The 20,236-nt window shown below is 53.3% G+C and overlaps 1 protein-coding gene across 6 annotated transcripts in view; it reads right to left on the bottom strand.

Moving 5' to 3' along the window:
• Nucleotides 1–20,236, bottom strand: part of ABCG1 (ATP binding cassette subfamily G member 1) — a 45,851-nt gene that overhangs the window by 17,556 nt on the left and 8,059 nt on the right. The window lies entirely within an intron of this gene.

The following is a 20,236-nucleotide window of genomic DNA, read 5'->3' as shown; positions in this document are numbered from 1 at the left end:
CTCATTACAGAGAGTGGCCGTGCCTGGGGAGGGCTGAGGCAGTTGTCCCTGCGGGGAAGTGGCAGAGGGACAAGTGGAAGGCATCTGGAAGACTGGCTCAGAGCTGCAAATGAGCCAGATGCCGGCCACTGGGAGGTCCAAGACGCCCAGTCAGCAAACACCTGCCGATGGGAGTTAAAGGAGGCCCATGGGTGGGAGAGGAAAGGGACCCCAAAGGACTGCATCTGCCCCTCAGTGGACAGATAGACGGAAGGCCTGGAGGATACCAGAAACCCCTCCTCTACAAGGTCAAGTTCGAACTGCAGCAGATTCTGAATTAGGATGGAGCTCTGTTTGGCCATGGGCTCTGGGACCTGGGCCACAGGGGACCTGCCTGACATTACTGAGGGAGCATTAGGTGCCAGACCCTCCAGATGTCTGCTCATTACCAGCCTCCTCTTGGTACCGATCTGGAGCAGGGTCACCTCTGAGCAAACCCTCTTATAAGCTGTTTCTTCTCAATGTTCAAGGCTGTTCCCCAGCTGGTCTCCCGTAAGCCAGGAGCTGCCTGAGGATGCAGGCGCATTGCTGAGATGCCATGGCCACTTGGAGGCCAAGAGCAGCCTGCACATGGGTCAGGACAGCCCCCACACAGCCTTGCTCTGGGACTCTGAGAGGCTCTGCTCTCCCTCTGACGTCACCTGGCGCTGGCCCTTGGGGTTGAGGTTCACACTGGGGCACAAATAATAACAATCGCTGCAGGAATGTCACAGGCTGGGTTGCCCATGGACAGGAAGCCAGGATCAGACACGGGTGTGGCAGCTGGGGGGGCATCCGGCCCCTTCAAGGGAAAAGGCGGGTGGAGTAGGGGACAGACTGTGGTCTCCTCTCGTACAGCCACCAGACTGGAACAGTGGTTCTGGCCGGGAGCCCTGATGCTAAACAGGGACACTGTTGAGTTAAATGAGCCCCTTGGCCTCAGAGGCAGATGACCCAGGCCTCGGAGAGGGGCACCAGGAAAGACAGGAGTGCATATGTGTGACATGCTGAAGGGTCCTACATGTGGGACCCATGGGGGGTTGGTGGTGGAGAAGGTATGAGACCCAACTTGGGGCTCCCTTCTCTAACATTAGAAGCCTGTTTTCTGTGTGTCACTGCAGGTTGCCCAGGACCAAACCAGAGAGGGTTGGACCTGCATTACTACCATTTGTCCACCATCCAGAACTGAAATATCATGGCTGACATGTACACATAAGGAACTGTTTGACATTGAAATTGGGTCTCAAGCAGCGGCTGCCAGGCTGGGAGCGGCCAGGCCCGGAGCAGCCGGGTTGGGTGCAGCCAGGCCCGGAGCAGCGGCAGCCAGGTCCAGGGCAGCTATGTCGGGAGCGGCGGTGACCAGACCCGGAGCAGCTGGTTGTGGAATGAACCAGAGCAACAGAGCCCAGGTCTGGAGCAGCCAGGCCCAGAACAGCTCGCTCCTCACCTGCCCCTACCCCACGGCTGCCTCTCAGACATGGCTGAAAACTTTTGTGGGAACGAGGGTCTGCTGAATCAAGTGATGAAGGCTTAGATCTGGATGTGTTGAGTTAGTATAGGGGCTGGGGTGTTGATCTGTGAGTGCCTTGGGTGGGGCCTGGATGAGGCTGGTTGACCTATTTGGAAATGTCTTTTGTGTGAAATGTATCATTGGGCATGTGGTGGTATTATTGATATGAGAAAATGCTAAGTAACTGATTTACTATATGAAAAGGGATTTACTATCGGGGAAAGGGAGGGAGGAAGAGACTGAACATAAACTGCACCCATGGATGAGGACAATGGGGGATGGGGGGGGGGGCGGAGGGTGGGGTGGGAACCTGGTGGAGGGGGAAAGAAATGAGGAATCTTTGTAACAATATGAACAATAAAGATTGATTAAAAAAAAAAAAATTGGGTCTCAAAAGAACTGGTGGCCCAGAAAGGAACTCACTATAGACTGATTCATATACCTTTCAGCATATCGATTATTGCTTGTCTCATTTTTGATTCTTACAAGTATATTTCCAGTAGGACATGATCTCACTCCTCTAGGGGAAATAGTGAACAACATAGACTGATGAACAAGAACAGACCCAGAGATAAGGAGCCATGGGTCAGATGGTTGGATCTCAAAGGGAGGGTGGGGAGAGATCAACCAAAGGACTTATGTGCACACATATGAGCCTAACCAGTGGTCAGGGATAATAGGGGGGTGGGGGCATGAGTGGGGGGTGGTGAGGGATTGAAATGGGGGGTTGAGGACAAATATGTGATACCTTAATCAATAAAGATATTAATAAAAATAAATAATAAATAAATAAATAAACAAATAAATAAATGAATATGACAAACACATATTTGGGATTTAAGACTTAAAAGCGATGCTGGAAACAGAAGCCAAGGAGGCTTCGATCTCCTGGGCCCACAGAGGCTGCGATGGAGGAGGCACCAACTCAGAAGGGGGCTCCCGGCACAGGCTGAGGGACCAGGACACCTGTGAGCATGTGCACAGCCCTGTTCCTATGCAACGAAGCTGCCCTCCACGTTCCATCTTGCACGGTCCTCTGCAGTACAGTGACATGCAGATGGACCGTCCCAGCACCCCGGCTGCCCTACTTTCCCGCCGATGAGGCTCACTCAGCTCGGTGTCTTGGCATCATGGAAAGATCACCTGACAGGCTGGGCCGTGGGTATTCCTCCGCCCCTCAGGGCACAGGCGTCCCATCCTTCCAACAGCCAGGCCAGAAGCCAGACCAGAACCCCAAACAAAACCCAGACCAGAGAGAAGGAGATAGGCGGAGAGAGAAATGGAGACAGACAGACAGACAGAGATGACGGTGCCTGCGCTTCTCTGTCACAGGGACGAGAACTCTGCTCAGACTTAGGGTCCCAGGGAGAGTGCTGCCAGCATCCTCTGAGACAGAAGGGGCACAGTCTGCGGGGAGAAGGCAGGGGACCACAGCCAGGAGGGCGGGGCCCACGTTGGCATCAGGAGCATTGGGGCAAACGGGCGGATGGGCAGGAGAAAGGCCCAGTGGGAGGGGAGCTGGAAACTCAGGTTCTTGTCTTGCAGACCCTGATGCTTTCCAGGGTGGACTGGGGAGGGGTTTCCACAGGAAAGAGGACAAAGGTAAAATGTGATGCTTGGTTCTGGCAGAAATTGAAGCCCGGGCAGCTGAGCAGGAAACGCTGTCAGATCAGGCCCCTCGCCTTCCATCTCAGAGCCTCAGGGACCCTGGTGGACAGAGGCAGGCATGAATGGATGTCTGAGAACCTGCGGAGAGAGGCGTTCTGAACAGCTCAGTGAGAACTGGAGGGCTCCCTTAGCTGCCCGCTGGAGTTACTTCAAAACACGGCAGATTCAGAAAGAGCCTGTCCACGCGCCTGGATCTCAATGCCCAGGCTCCTGAGGTTCACTAACGGGGAGAACAAAGGGGACATCAGAGCAAGACGTCTCGTGGAGGCGGCCAGCCAGCCCCACACCGAGCGCCCCCAGGAGCCCAGGCATCGGATACCTGCGCCGTGCACACCTCGTCTCGCCTCCGCGCTCTGTTCATTACTGCCCCTGGAGACCCCACAAGGTCAGCTCCATGAAAATGTGGCCAGAGCGGTCCCCCTAATCAGCAGGGCCTGTGTGTAGGATGGTGCCTGGCAGGCAGTGGTCACATAAAATGTGCTTATGGAATTAGTGAACAGAAGGTGAATGCTGCATAAGTAGCTTCAGGGTCACAGCCACCGTCTTGGGCACCACCATTGAGTTAGAGCGTCTGCTCCCATTAAATGCCCCCAACAGGGCCCCTCTGGGCTTTAGATCAGTGTGTGCTGGCTCAGCAAGAAACTCCCAGCAACCCCTGCAGGTCCCTGAGGTCAACCCACAGGGGCGAGTACTGCTGGTGTCCCTGTATGGATGGCACAAAAGTCACCAGAAAACCCTTATATAATCACAATCAAAATGTGCATTATATTTCCTTCAGAGTAAATTACTTTTTAAAAAAATAAATATTTTATTGACTTTTTTTACAAAGAGGAAGGGAGAGGGATAAAGTTAGAAATATCAATTAGAGAGAGAAACAATGATCAGCTGCCTCCTGCACACCCCGTACTGGGGATGTGCCTGCAACCAAGGCACATGCCCTTGACCAGAATTGAACCCAGGACACTTCCGTCTGCACGCCGACGCTCTATCCACTGAGCCAAACTGGTTGGGGCAGAGTAATTACTTTTTGATACAAATTTCTCTGAAGTTTTGCACGCACAGAGAGAAATGCACAACTCGTGAGTGTATGCAAAGCTTGACACTCCCCAAACTGAACCTCCGGGGGACCCGGCCCCTAGGTCAGAAATAGGATGTAAGGGCCCTGGGAATCCCCCTCCCACCACGTCAGTGGGTAATTGCTCTGGAATCTTAAGCAGAATTCCAGGGTGCTGACTTTTAGACAGAGGGATATGTGTTCCCCAAAGGGGAAAAGTTACTTTCCTCCTTGGGAAGGAACATTTTTGCAGAACATTCCTTAGAGGGGAAATGGCACCCAATAAGCCCTAGGACCCTGCCCTGGGACGGGCTGGTTCTTGCTCAGAATGTATGTCCAGAAATCACGGAGAAAGGGGATGACTGACCACTCGCACGGATCTGTCAACACCTGCCAGGTTCTGGGGGCACACAGCAGCTTCTGTTCGGTGGGTAGGGTGCAGGTTTTCTCACTGAAGGTCAGTTCCGGAGAGGAGCCCAGACCCCCAGCAAGCCCAGCTCTGGACCGTTCCTTTGGGAGAGAGCAGGGTGCCAGCTCTGCTCACACTTCCTCCTTAATGCCTCACAGTAAGCTGGGTACCAGGTTCTTCTCCATATTTCGCAGAGAAGAAAAAAGGGCTCAGAGAGGGTTAATGACCTGCCCAAGGCCACAGAGCCAGCATTCCAACCACTTCTGCCGGCTCCAGCGGTGGCCTTGCACTGGGCCACGAGCCTCTGCTAGCAGGGCAGTGCAGTCGAGGGGTCTGGGAAGTCAGTGCTCCCCACCCACGCCCCTTCCCATTAATCACAATGGACATCCCAGCTCAGAAGTATGCACTCAGTCACGTGACATGTTTCACAGACGACTGGAAAAAAAACACTGCAAAATGAAGTGCCATTGGTCACTGGAGGCCAAGGCTGCCACCAGAGTGCGGGCAGAGCCGCTCCCAGTGTGTGCGGCAAATGATCTGAAAGTCAAGGCCCAGATGCCCTCCGTGCATCCAGAGAGCTTGTAACTCATCCAATTGTCCTCATCCTTCCATTTCCTTTACTTTCCGTGAAACGTTCTCAAGTCAAAAAAAAAAAAAAAAGAAAAAAGAAAGAAAGAAAAGAACAATTCTTGCCAGGCATGGCCAGGTCTCTCCTTTCGGAAGGACACACACCCTGCTCGTGTCCAGGCCCCCCTGAGCATTGATGAGGAAGTCCTCCCACTCACAGGGCGCTCCCCCGGCTCCTTGTTATAAAACTGCCCCCACTTCCTGCCACCACCGGGGGCCCAACCACAGGGATTAGAGCAGCGGCGTTTCGGCATTTCAGAGCGGCACCCAGCCCGCCAGGCCCCTGGGGGACCATTAGGCCCGACCCCGGTGACCGGCAGGAAATAACAAGCAGCGTGTCCCTCCAACTCCAGCGAGCGGCTCACTCACTCCCTTGGGTTTCACTTAACAAGCTGTGCTTTGGAAGGCGGCAGTTTCGAGAGGGTTCCAGGGCCAGCAATGGCTGGGTTTTGTTTGTGAGCTGCACCCAACCAAGGCTGTCCTCTGGCCGCTGAGGGGGTGGGGCTGGGGCAGGTGGAGTGGGTGCCCCCTGAGACGCAGGCTCTGTTTGTGCTGGTCCAGATGGCAAATGCCAGGCTGGTGGCCGGGTGAGCATGCTGTGAAGGTCACCGTAGACAAACAGATCATCGTAGACAAAGGGTCACACTCCTGGCTTTGTCCTCTCACCCGAGAGCTCCCCAAGGTGGCTAGGCCGCACCAGAGACTCCTCCTCTAGGCCTCATGGCAAAGAGCTGAGTCCCATCACAGATGCGGGGTGCCCAGGGCACAGAGAGAGGCCTGGTGTTCAGTAGAGATGGTCAGGGAGCTGTCCCGACCCCCCCATGTTCCTTTCTTTTCCTCCTGGATCCCTCACCCATCAGTCAGGGGCTGGAGATGGAGTGTCACATCCTGCCAGTCCATGGCCTCATGGGGACCCCTTCTCTCACAGAGGGGCCGGCAAAGCCCAGCATAGCACCCAACAGCCCATCCTTTCACTCGGCGGCCAGGACGTCCGTTTCCTACAGAGCCCCGCTAACAGATTCTGGACTCTGTCCTCCAGGAGGGCAAGGGGATAGCTTTGTGCTGCTTTAAACACAGAGCTTGTAGTCATTGATCACAGCAGCCTCGGGAATTAACACACTCACCCTGACCCTGCACACAGCGGCTCACCCCCATGCCGGCCGGCCTCCGGGTCCTCCTGCAGGGACCCCGTTTTCTCTGGTTCTTCCATCTGTAGACTTTCAAGACCCTCTGACCCATACGTTTGCTTCATCCTACGCCCACTGGCATGCAGCAGTGGCATCCAAAATTCACTGGAGCGACCAGAGGAACCCAGGGGCACAGGGCAGAAAGCTCTTCACCCCAGACGCTCACACCTGAAATGGGCCTAAACCGCAGGAGGCGTCTGGGGACAGAGCTGGGGGATCGGGGACCCGCCATCCTCAGGGTCTTCTTATTTGGGGTCACTTTCAGCAAGTGACTCGGGAAGCAGTGACGTTCACACTTCCGGTTCCCACCCGCCCTCCTGGTATGACCCTCGCCAAGAGCACAACCTTCTCAGAACCTCGAGTCCACACAGCCAGTTGGGGGCTTTCTGTGCTTACGGTCCTTCTGCGTGTGAAAGCGCCAGCCCCATGGTCAAGGTCCCTGTCAGCTCTCAGCAGGTGTTTTCCAAGCTTTCTGTAGAGTCGATCGTTTTGTGGCAGAAAATGGAAGCCATGGCAACAGCCCTGCCGGTCAGCACGGACGCCTGGAGCCTTCACATCACCAGCTCACGCTCCAACCGTCAGGACCCCTCCGTGGTCCACGTACGGTTTTTAAAAGCCATGGACTTACGCCTGGGAGTAAATTCTGAGTAAGTTCAGATCCTGCCACCTGGGAGAAGAGGAAGAAGCTCCAGCTCTTCACCAACAAGAGAGCGGGGATGGCCAAGAAAGACAGCACTGCGGTTCGATGTGGGGGTGAGGGGCATCCGAGAGCAAACTCCCGAGGTCTTTTAGACCCACTGACGTATCGGCAATGTTACGTCCTTGTCAACTGCCCGGGTTCCTGATCGCATCCCCAGAGCTGGTGCCGAGGATGGTGGTCGTAGTGACCTTATTCTGTGGCGGTCAAGTCTGACACTCCACAGGGAGAGGACGGCTCAGGCGGGCTCCTGTTGGAACCTGGCATCGGAGGGCAGAGGAGAAGCCAGGGTCCAGGAGGCCCATCCTGAGTACCTGTGAGCCCAGGTCTGCGCCGGCTCTGCTCTCCGCACCCCCGGCCGACCTCAGGCTCCAGCCTCGGCAGATGGCTCTGCCACTCCCGGTGATGTTTTAGCCAGGAGAGAGCAAGGTTTCTCTTAGTCAGAGAGGAGGATGATTTACAGACAAGGGAAGAAAATGACCAGGTTAGACCCCTCGGCTCTCTCCCACCCTGTCTGCCTGGACAGTGCCTGGATCCTGCAACCCAGCCCTGTCCCTCAATGCCAGCCTCTTCCCGGATTCCACGGAGGAACTGGCTGGTGAACAAATCGGGGCTAGAGATCAAAAAGCTTTCTTTGGGGCTTGAATAGGTTTTGCGAATAAGCAGAAGGCAATCTTATCTTCTTTACCCCACACAGGTGATACTGCTAACCAGAGAATGTAAACACACAGACACACACAAAGTATCTAAAACACAGTCCTCTGGATCAGATTAAGGTAAAAATACTACCTGCGCTCTCTTAAATAAGAATAATGTAATAATAACTAGAGGCCTGGTGCACAGGGTTTGTGCACTGGTGGGAGGCGTGGCCTGCGGGGATCGGCCTGCTGTGGGAGCACCTTTCATCCCCGTCAGCCCAACAGCACTCTGGGAGCGCACTGACCACCAGGGGGCAGCTCCTGCATCGAGTGTCTGCCCCCTGGTGGTCAGTGTGGGTCACAGGGACTGGTCAACCAGTCGCCCTGGTTGTTCCGCAGTTTGGTCACTGGGCTTTTATCATATAGGATAACTGCTAAATCCAGGCATGCCCACCCTGTCGTCCAGCATCCGGAAGCCTGCAGTCCCACAGAGATGTCCCTGGGGGCAGTAGCTTTTACTCGGGTTGCTGAGGAGGGGAGGGGGCTGACAGGCTCCCCAAGTGCACGGGGGGTTCAGAAGACTGTGCCTCGCCCTCCCTGAATCCCCCACAAAGCAGCCCCTGCTTTCTTGTCCCCCCATCCTAGCCCCAGGGAGGCTGACTGCGCCCTGGAGCCGCTGGCCCTGCTCCCTCCTCCCCGGGGTGCAGGAAGGCCATTTCCTGCTCCCGCTTTTAAAGGGCCGCGGGAGGCTCTCAAGTGGCCGCCGGTTCCTCTTTGGGTCAGCACCGCTGGGCACCCCTGGACATGCCAACTCTCGCCCGCCCCACACCTGCTGAACCAGCCCCTCGGGAGGGTCCGGCCAGCTGTGTTTCACAAGCCTTCTGGGCCATCCGCTGCTCACTCCGGTCTGAGCCCACTGGCTCCTGTCACTTCAGTTTCCGGAGGGCGAATGAGCAAAGCGACACCCCGTGGGCCACCAGCTCCGAGAGGACAGGGTGGGGGTGGGAAAGAGCGCGGAGCTGGGAGAGGGAGCCAGCCCCTAAGAAGTCAGTGCTCTCCCAGCGGCTAATTCACCTGACTCATCTCTCAGCGTTCGCCCCGGCCTTGCATTTACCACGTAGTTCTGGACACCAGCCACCCACGCCCTTCACCGCTGCGGTGCCCTCCTCCCTGCAGAGCACAGTGTTTTAAAAACCCAATATTCCCTCCTAGAAACTCAGAAATCCAAATACACTCATAAGAACGGCACCAGCTTTGGTAATTTTGCTAAAACCAAAATACACTAGAATCTACCTTAACGCCGGCCCCATGGGTCTTAGAAGCATCGCTCGCTGTCCTGCACGTTCAGTAACAGGCATGTTTGTAACATGAGTAACCACACTGCACCGGCCTTCTTAATGCCATGGGGCTTCTTTAGAAACAGCTTGAGCCAAAACCAGTTTTGCTCAGTGGATAGAGCATCGGCCTGCAGACTGAAAGGTCCCAGGTTCGATTCCGGTCAAGGGCATGTACCTTGGTGGCGGGCACATCCCCAGTGGAGGGTGTGCAGGAGGCAGCTGGTTGATGTCTCTCTCATCAATGTTTCTAGCTCTCTATCCCTCTCCCTTCCTCTCTGTAAAAATCAATAAAACATGTTTTTTTTAAAAAAGAATAAAGAAATAGCATGAAATGATTAATGCCCCCCTGGGTTTCCAGACTCCCCACAGGAACACCTGCAGTGCACGGTGAGCGAGCGGGTGCCACCGTGAAGGAGGATGCCTGCTCTGCACTGGTTTTCAGGAAAGCTGGTGGCCCATCGTCTTGAGAGGCCGTCACTGTGGAACATGGGCAGTGCTCTCAGGGTCTGCGAACATCAGAATGACTACATGCCCAGAGACCGCCACACTGCTCAGCGGATGGCAGGTGCCCGGGGTGAGCCTTCCACACCCCAGTGCCCATATTCCTCTGGTGCACCTGCCCACACCCACCCTGTGCTGACCACCTGACAAAGCAGCCGAATTTGCCCCTAACTGCCCCCTCTGCCCTCCGTCCCTGGGGTGGCTCTCGTTGGCATGCCTGCTGCTTGTGAGCACGTGTACCATGCACTTGTCACTCACCCCGAAGACAGGCAGTGGGTTCCATCTGAATCGCAGCCCTCCACACGGCTCAGCCCTCTGAGCTCACCCGAGTTTTCTCCCATGACTGCCTCAGTCTCACTGACAGCCAGGCTTTAAGGCGCATGTCTGGGGGAAGTGGACATTTTCCTGTTTCCAGTTCATTAAAAATGGCCGTGAACCTGGTGGTCACTGCGTCTGTTTCACATGACAGAGGCCAGAGAGGAGGAGCATGAGGGAGGTCAGTCAGGCTGCCCATGATCCTGGGAGGCAAGGTGAGTTCCTGGCAGAGGGGTGGCTCCTGCAAAGAACCCACAAATACTGATGGAACGGACCACTTTCTTAACAGGCAGTCCACCTGGCTAGCCCATGGGGAGTGGCTGCAGAGAAAAGAGGCTAGGAGACAGACAGAGAGGGGTGTCCTTGAACGCTTTTTGCCAGGCTAAGCACTTTGAAATTTATATCATTGAGACATATTCAATTCTAAAACCAAGAAGCACAGAACTGCCCTGGCCAGTGTGGTTCAGTACATTGACTGCCATCTAATGAACCGAAAGGTTGCCGGTTTAATTCCCAGTGAGGGCATATGCCCGGGTTGCGGGCTCAATCCACAGTAGGTGGTGTGTAGGAGGCAGCTGATCCATGTTTCTCTCTCTTTTCCTTCCCCTTCCTTTTTCTCTCAAGTCAATAAAAGCATACTTATTTATTTTTAATAAAATTTGTTTATTGATGACAGAGAGGAAGGGAGAGGGAGAGAAAGATAGAAACATCAATGATGACAGGAAATCATTCATCAGCTGTCTCCTGTACCGCTCCACTGGGGATCAAGCCCACAACCTGGGAATGTACCCTGACCGGGAATAGAACAATGACCTCCTGGTTCTTGGGTTGACACTCAACCACTGAGCCACACCGGCCCAGGAAAACATGTATTTTTTAAAGAAGCACAGAACACCTCTGGGAAGAGAGAAACTGACCAAATTAAAAACATGGCCCTCCTCTCTAAGGCAGATAAAAATCAGGGATGAGGAAAGAGTGCATGGTTTGGCCCAGGGCACATACAATACACACACCACATTTCTGGCAGCTGAAAAATGGCAGGACTAGAAGCATATGGTTAGAGGCTGCCTTCTCACCATTTGGGACCCAACCATTTTCTAGACAGGCTGATATGCAGGTCTTTAGAAACAGGAAACTCACAAGCTTCCTCTGTAACTCTTAATGGGATCCCACTTTTCTACCAGTCTTTTGTGTATAGTATGTTCTTATGTTACTAATAGGCATTGTGATTGTTTATATTAATGGGACACCCAAGTTATCATAGCAGTGAATTACCTTCCCTTTGCGAATGTTTCCACTTGCCTCACCAGCAAAACCTCAGAAAAACAGCGTTACCCACCATCACTTCTAACTTCCTGTATTCCACCTTTGGCTCCGTGAGTCTCAGACACTTTAGAACCATAATCTCCACATAGGTTTACAAAAATGTCAACTCTACAATCAAAAATATTAAATAAACTAGTAAAACCCAAGACTACGAGAAAAATCATGAGCCACTGACAATTTACATGTATTCGGGGACCCAAAAGGTTGAGCAAAGCATATATGAATGATGGTGTTTAACTTCTCCTAACACATAGAAATTTAAACCCAAAGAAACCAGAACTGCTAGGAAGGCTCTGGTCCCCCAGGAGAGGCAATGCATAGCACCTCCTATTCCACCAGGGTGGCACCAGGCCTTCCAGGGGTTAAAATGCAGCCCAAGAGGCAGAGGTCACGTTTATCACATCTGTGGGAGCCACCAAAAAGTGTGCACCAGGCGCTGAAGAAAACACAGCTCGCTCGCTCACACCCCCCGGACGGAAGTGCCTTGGTCAGAAGCAGGGGAGCAGCCACCTTGCAGCGTGACGTGACGGCTGGATTCCAGCCAGCTGACTGGATCCCCGCTTCAGATTCCTGAGGGCAATTTCAGGATTCCAAAACCCACCCTGATCATCTTTAACCACTCAGCTGGAGAGAAGGACCGCAGCTGGCTGCTTCCTGCCCAACCTGCTTGGCCCAGCCCAAGAGCCCTGCCTTCCATCCCTTCACCCACATGGTGAACCCAGAACAAAACAAGGCAAAACAAAACAAGAACACGCATAAGGATCCAGATACCAACTGCCTCACAGAAAGCGTGCTAGACCCGCACGGATGGTGCTGCCTGCAGCTTCGAACACAAGTCTGGAAAACTGTGACACCTCCCCACGCTGATGAACACAAACACCCCACGGAATGCCAGCCGTTTTCCTTAGGATGGTCCCACTAAATATCTGGGCACTATTTCAGTGAAGTCTCCGCAAGATGCTTTAAAAGACATCCAGATAATCATCATCAGTTTTTAAAATATCTCCATCCATCAGATCTATTTTTAGAGACGTTTTCTGGGGTAACATTAGGCTATGGGAAAGGTTCTGGCATCACTTTCAGGGACCAAACGTTCCAAAGACCTGTGATGGGAGGGGGTCCACAGGTCAGCCCCAGTCCAGGGGAGGCAGGGACCCCGCCACCCCGGGAGGCATCCGAGCATCCGAGGCATCCGGACCCAGAAACTCTGCATCCTCAGCTCCCGCTTAGCAACAGCGCCCGGCGGGGAGCAGCCAACCGCACGCACGCAACCAGCCGCTGAGGTTACTTGCGAGCAATGACCGAGAGTAACCTCGGCGGGGAAGGCGGTGGCCGTCACTGCGCATGCGCAACAGCGCACACCTGCCCCGCCCGCACTGGCCCCGCAAGCACCTCCAAGCGCCGGGATTGCACAGTTCTCTTCTCCAACCCGGCAGATTTTAGGGTTCCCGAGAAACAGGAAACGCCTCCAGACAGCAGACCCGCAGCCCGTGTGCCCCGCTGCCTGGCGGCGAGAGCGCCAAGGTCACCCTGAGTCCCAGGCCTGCAGAGTCAGCAGGGCACCGTAATGGGAAAGGGATGGGCTTTACTCCGTATTTAAAACCCAGGAAGAGCCGCCCGGGCCTCCCCTTCGCTACTGCCTGCTGATGTGCAAAGGCCAGAGTGAACTTTGTGCTTTGAGACAAGCCTGTCTCAACGCAACGCCCTTGGAAGGACCAGCTGGGTGCCAGGCAGGTGGCCCTCTAACCCCAGCCTGAAGGGAGAGGGCAGCAGAGATGCCCAGCTCAGCCCCCGGCCAGGGGTCCCCAGCACAGCCATGAAGGACACCTGGGACGTCCCTCCCCAGCACAGGTGTCACCAGGTTTTGGGGTCATGCATGTCATGGGCAAAGCAGACCTAAGAGCTCATTTTGGGAGCCTGAGAAATGACAGAGGGAGTGAAGTCAGCGGAGCTTGTTGAGAGGCAGGTGGTTAAGAGGAGAGGATTCAGCCAGGATGTCGCTGTAGAGTGCCTCCTTCTGACCTCCCTCCCTCCTGGGTAAGATGTCCATTCTGGCATGCCCCTATGGCTTTCCCAGGATGCCTTAAGGATACAGTACACTACAGCTAACAGCATTCGCTTAGTAAAAAAAATATGTTTAATTAAAAAATATGCACCCCCCCCCCAAAAAAAAAAAGTGGGAGGAGAGAAGTAACTACTGAGAAATCCCCTACGACTCCGGCTAAGAGGTACTTTGGAGACAGGCCGCTGAGATGCCGGGCCGGGACTTTTCGGTCTGAGCACACGGGCTGGAGGCTTGTCTGAATGACAGTGAACGAAACAGAAAGAGTGACTCAGCTGCTCTCCTGTGGGCCCCACCCTTATCAGTTCCCAAACAGCAAAGGAGCACCCTAAGCACATTCCTGCAGAGGCTCCTGCTCGCGCCCCACCATCATGGATGTGCACCAGCATGCACGCTCATGCCTGTGCCCAGAGAGGTTCAGGCGTGCAAGGGCCACATGCCTCCCTCCTCCTTTCCAGATAGCCCCAGCTCCTGACGCACTGGACTGCCACTGTGTACCTGGTCAGGCTTTATCCCTTCTGATCTGTGAGCTCTCGGGTGAGAGTCAACCCATAAACCAGGTGGTCACCAATTTGATTCCAGATCAGAACACATCAGGACACATCCCCAGTAGGATTCTCTTTCATCATTAATGTTTCTATCTCTCTCTCTCTCCCTCTCTCTGAAATCAATAAAGACATGCCTAAAAAGATTTTTTTTAAAGACCAAACAAAACCAAGATCTAATCTGCAGAGTTCCAAAAAAGCAGAATTTGGGTTAACCAATGAACATGACTGGAATTCAGATTTCAGCTCGACGGGAGCCTTTTCTAAGAATTAGATTGTGCAAACATGGTCCTGGCTGCCAGGGGAAGTGTCAGACCCTGGCTGCTGCTCAGACAGAGGCTGGCCACCTAGAGTTGGAGATGGCACAAGGACTCCTCTGCTGTGATCAGACCACGGGAGCTCTGACGCCCCTTTGGGGCCCAAGATTCAGATTCTAAATACAGGTTTCTGTTGGACATAATCACAGTCTTGAAGTCACTCTGGCATGTTTTAATGTTGACACCAGGCGCCACTTACCCTACACATCAGAAAGGGGACTAACCACGCCGCAGCTGACACAGTGAGAAGTGAAACTAATGGCTGGGGTCAGACTGGACCCTGCAGGCGCCCCAGCCTCCGTCCCTGACTCTGCAAACTTCTCTTGCTGCCTTTGCTCACATTTGGGGGGGAAAAATACTTGTGCTTGATGTATTTTATTTGACTTTCCTCAAAGGTTCTGGAACTTCATCAGCATGGGTTTGACAGAGAATCACCCCTACTTTGTACGATCCCTTCATCCTAAACACACTATTTAATCTGACCCATTTGTGGTATCTTTGTTTTTTTTTTCTTTTCTTTTTTTTTTTTTTAATATATTTTATTGATTTTACACAGAGAGGAATTGAGAGGGACAGAGAGTTAGAAACATCGATGAGAGAGAAACATCGACCAGCCGCCTCCTGCACACCCCCAACTGGGGATGTGCCCACAACCAAGGTACATGCCCTTGACCAGAATCGAACCCGGGACCTTTCAGTCCGCAGGCCGACGCTCTATCCACTGAGCCAAACCGGTCCCATGTTTCTTAAACAAGCAAATCTGTTGATTCTAGAACTGAACTCAAACAGAGCAGGTGTGTTGTTAACTAAACATTTTTATGCCGATTTATAAACAAATGAAGTGGTTTCAATGTCACCTTGGCTTACTTTGTGGTCTTGGCAGATTAGGTTCCGGTTTGTAAGGAGGACTCTAGTTTGAGAAGATACAACCGTATTTGAGGTGTTAAAAGAAGGCAGGGGGGACACCACCCCCCAGCAGGTGAAAATATATGTGGTAAGGATGTCCTCAAAAAGTGAAACAGTGACACCAAGTCCCCGCTGAGCAGAGCACAGGCCTGCAGTCACCCTGCAGAGGCCAGATGGCTCCAGAGCAGGCAGGCTCTGGGACAGTGACGGGGTGTGAGCACGCCCACAGAAAGAACTGCCGGGACCAGGGCAGGCCAGACACCGAAGCAAAGTAGGAAAGAGGACCTCCAGGCCCCTGTTGGCAGAGCTACCGGAGCCATTCCTACAGGCGTGTGGAGCCTGGCAGTGGCCCGTTTTTGAACCACTGAAGGTGGTTTGGCTTCCGTGCAACGTGCTCCAAGGAAGAGGGTGTGCTGGCTAGAGAAGGAAGTGCCTACAATCCTGGGGTGGAAAGCTGTCCTGTAAGCTAGCACACCCTTCGATTTCGTACACAGTCACTATCCAGTCGCCTGTCACGAGTCTGCCGAGAGAGCCGGTCCGTGCTCAGCAACCTTTCAAAGCAGCTCTCTGAGCCCATCAGGCAAATGACCAGAACTGTTCTGGAAGACCCATCATCAAAGGGCCCTGAGGGTGTCCTGCCTGCCCCGGGGAGCCTTCTAGAACTGAGAACCTAGGAACTGGCTCAGAGGGGAAGAGAGGATCTCTCGGCGTGGCTCCAGTTAGAACAGCCCAGCCTCAAGCACGGAGCCCTCGCAAACAGGGGTTAGGTTCACCACACTGCCCCAGATGAGAGACTAGCCACAGCCTCAGAGAAAGACAAAGGCAGAGCCGCCGAGACTAGTTTGGCTCAGTGGTTAGAGCGTGGGCCTGCAGACTGAAGGTTCCCAGGTTCAATTCCGGTCAGGGCATGTACCTTGGTTGCAGGCACATCCCCAGTGGGGGATGTGCAGGAGGAAGCTAGTCAATGTTTCTCTCTCATCAATGTTTCTAACCCTCTGTCCTTCTCCTTTCCTCTCTGTAAAAAATCAATAAGATATATTTTAAAAAAAACAAAAAACAAAGGCAGAGTATTTCCTTTTCCAAAAGAAAACCCACCTCAGCATAGTGGTTCCTGAGAAGCACAAGAGTAATCCATTCCTGCCAGGGGACTAGAAATCCCCTCTGAACCGGAGCAGCCCATCCCTGAAAGCCCACTGCGGCCATGGGGGGTTTCTGCAGCCCCCGCCCAAGTCATCCAGCACTTGGTGAGACTCCAGTCTCCCCTGAATGGGATTCCTGAAAGGCATTTATGAAAGGCACATTCGCTCATTTTACCCAGCCTGTCCTTACAGGCCTTGGGAAGAGCGATGGTAATGAAGAGAGAGCCAACTTGAATTTGAGAAAGGTGTTGAAACACATTATTTTTACAGCTTAACAGCAAACCAGTACAGAGAAGCAGGAGCTGCCCGGATCGTCCCGCTCCTCCCTGGCATCGGGCGGGGAGGAGGCTGGAGGGTTGGGTTTCCAAGCGGGAGATGCGATTTCATCCCAGGGGAGTGCTATCCTGTCGGGACAGCAGCCTGGCCGAGGAAGAGGAAAGAGAACTTGCTAAAGTCCCAGATATGGTTGTTTTTGTTCTCAATCGGAACTTCATCACAAAAGAATCCCGGGAGGGGTGTTGAATGCGTAAGAACAATGTCATCTGTCTGTGTGAAGGCATGTCGCTCCCCTCAGCCTCACTTCTGAGGGGAGAAGGCAGGACAGTGGGAGAGGGTCCAAAAGACCAGGAGATTTCTTAGGAATGGCAGAGGTCAGTGACTTCCAAGCAGGTCAGTTAAAAGGAAAATGGGTCCGAGTTGTCAAGGCAGTGCTAATAGTTCCGTAAACTGGGGTGAGAGGCGTGCCCTCCTCAAAGCCAGGCACTCACTGGGGTTCCTTGTTGGGTCTTAGCCTCGAATCCCACAGACCTGCTATCAGGTCCCACCTCGTGTGCACCTGTGCCCTGGGATATGTACTCCAAGGCAAAAAGGGCAGAATTAGCCCCTGAGCCAAGTGGACCTGCTTTCCTGTCACACGTGGAAAATCACACATGGAAAATTCTCTGGCCTCCTTTGGCGGGCGGGTGCCAGCACTATCCAGAGGACCTCAAGCACGCCACCTGTAAATTGTGACCAGTCACATCCCAGTGAAAAAGAGACCCCTGTGTGAGTGAGCCCTGAAAGCCAGGATGTGCTACGTAAGTGTCAGATCTTCTCAGCACCGCCCACATCTCCATCTCAGAAGATCAGGCTGCGGATTCCCTTCTCAGCACGGGGTCCTAAATGTCCCCAACAACGTGTCTATTTACAGGAAGCAGAAGCTGCTTTCAGAAGTAAGTCACACGGAGGGCTCAGCAAGAGCAACCCGCCTGGGCTGTCCAAGTGGTCCCCTGACCTGACGAAGTCCATATTGTCCCATCCACTTAGGCCACGTGAGCGAATTCCTCGAGGGAACGTGATTACTGTGTCAGAAGCCGGTGAAGTCATCCTTGGGGTGCACAGTGTTACCTGGGGAATAGTTCCTTTCATAATTATGTTCTCCACTAGGAATATATCATATGACGTATTTTTTCCTCCAAAGACGTTACTAACCATATGGTGAAAATGTAAGGACAATGAAAAAACAAGATGTTTGTTAGATGCCACAGTCAGGGCTTGGCAACTGTCAAGCTCAAGACCCAGTGCCTGCCTGACTCCTCCCATACTGCCGCCGGTCCCTCACACCCTTGTTCTAACGATGTGAGGTTCATCTTTTTAAAAAAATAATTATGTAGGCGTTTATAAGATTATTCTAATTACAACCCAAGCTTTGCTACAGCATTCTATGTTGAGTTTGTGTTGTAGCGCCTTGTTCTGGCAGAAACTGTGTGAGGAAAGACACTTCCTTGGAATTCACTGGACAGTGTGTCTTTGTGATAGAAAGAAACCTGGAGTGGGAGTCAGACAGCCAGAGCCCAGCATTGGCTTTGACCTTGAGCTGATCACTTCTGCTTGTGGGCTCTGTTTCCTTCACCACACAACCAGGTGTGGAGCCCTCACACATCACACGTCTCCTCTCCAGAGATGCCCGTCTCCTAGGCAATGCCCTGGCGCCCAACCCCGGTGTGGTCATTGAGCTCCGCGTGTAAAGCTGAATTTAAACAATTAACAACAGTCAACAAGACAGAGTCACCAAAACCAACATGGTGAGAGAGGTAAGAGAACGAACCCCCGCCCAAAGCTGGTCACCTTGGGTGACGCCAAATATACAATTGCCACATGGGGAACAAGGAAATAAGAGAGAGGCTGGGATCTGACTTCTCAGCGAAACCTCACCTTTGCTGGGAATAGAGACAACCACCAGCAATGGGAGGGACAAGGCAAGAAAGGCCACGTTGAGCGGGAAGAGCCAGACCTGAGAAGGAGTGCTGGAAAGCCAACAGGAAGTCCTTGTGGGGAAAGGTACAGGAGGAATTCACAGATATCAGCCCAATGCCTGGGTCCAGACTGTACATCCTACTGGTTGGGGAAATGTGGTTGGTCCCCAAGGCTTACTGGAAAAGGAGCACCGGCGAGCCTGCTGGCGCTGAGGATGCAGTGAGCGCCAGAGGAGCCTCGGCAGCTAACGCCTCTGATTCAGGGAAACTCCAGCCTTCCATGGGTGCAGCCTCCAGTCTAATGGAGCAACCAGTCCAGCACACAGCACAGAGCAAAGCCCGAGAGCACCAACCCTGCAGAGGCAGCACAGGGACCAGGGCATCTCTGAGGGCCTGTGCCAGGCTAGGCCCAGGCACTGGGTCAGACTGCAGAGTTAGAAATCACCGTCCCACAGACCTGGGGCCTGCCTGGTTCGCTGGGGCACATGGGCAAGCCCTAACCACTCAGTTTCCTTTCTGTTCAGTGAGGAGGTGGACCGGTATCTCACGTCCTGAATGGATGCCGCAGTGAACACATCTCAATCCCAAATTGCAGGGCGCCGAGAACAAAGGACAGGATGGTGTCTGCAGTGGGGGAAGGGCAGACACAGGTGCTGCTACTGAGGAGGGAGCCTGGGAGAAAGCCAGAAATGGGCCTTGCTGGTCAACTAACCAGCCATGGGGATACAGAAACCCCAGCACACCCAGCTTCCTCGGGCCCCAAACATCTCTGACTCACGGGCAGGTCCCTTGGGGCTCACATCCTCCTCCACCCTCCTGAGTAACAGCGGTTACTGCAGGGCAAGTGTCTCCCTGGCAGCCACTTGAGCCGAACTTCCAAGTGGTGGCCGCTCCCTCACTGACTAAGACGCCATCACGTCGGTGCAGGTGGACAATTAGTGAGACCAGTTCTAACACTCAGAGGATACAGGGTGGACACGCCACATACCTGACTAGGACATGCTGTTCTTTTTCGTGCAAACAATGGTTGAGCACCTACTGCATTGGCCTGCAAATCAAGGCTCTGTCATGGTTTGCATCTCGGCATTGCAAGTTCTCTTCCCATTTCCAGGAAGCAATTCCCATTTCAAGCTCTCTTCCCATTTACAGGGAAGCCATCCAAGCATTCCCAGCCAGCAGGACAACATTCCTGAGGCCACCTGTACCAGATGGACCAAAACTGGTCTATGCTGCCCATGGGCTTGCCACAATATGTCTACACAGACAAGTCAAGCCGAACATAACAAGGCCCTCTGGTCACCTGGTGCATTGTTGTTGTTTGTTTGTTTTTCTGTTTTGTTTGTTTGTTTGTTTTTGGTAAAATCTTATTTCAAGTTCAGGAGAAAAAGACCGAAACCCTGTGCTGACATTTCAATAGGCTCATACATTTTCAAGATGATTTAAATAATTTGTTAGAAACCAGGGACCATCCTTTCTTGATGATGTGTAAAGTGTCCTCTCCCGCCCTCCAGAGAGTTGGGTGGGTAATGAATGCGGGGAGAGAAGCAGAGGGAGATGAGGAGTAAGTGCCACAGGAAGAAACAGATTCGAGATACCAGCCCAGGGAGCACTGACTCCACACCCGCTGAAAACCCAGAACTGGCCAAGGAGCATCTAGGACGCTAAGAAAACTCAAAATACCATCCTTTGCCAATTGCCATTGTTGTGCAACAAGCTGGTAGCAAACTCAGGAACTGTGTGGCTTTC

This window comes from Pipistrellus kuhlii, unplaced genomic scaffold (genome assembly GCF_014108245.1).
Source record: "Pipistrellus kuhlii isolate mPipKuh1 unplaced genomic scaffold, mPipKuh1.p scaffold_m20_p_2, whole genome shotgun sequence".
NCBI lineage: Eukaryota > Metazoa > Chordata > Mammalia > Chiroptera > Vespertilionidae > Pipistrellus > Pipistrellus kuhlii.
The sequence above is the reverse complement of the archived record's forward strand: the minus strand, read 5'-3'. Positions and strand labels throughout refer to the sequence as shown.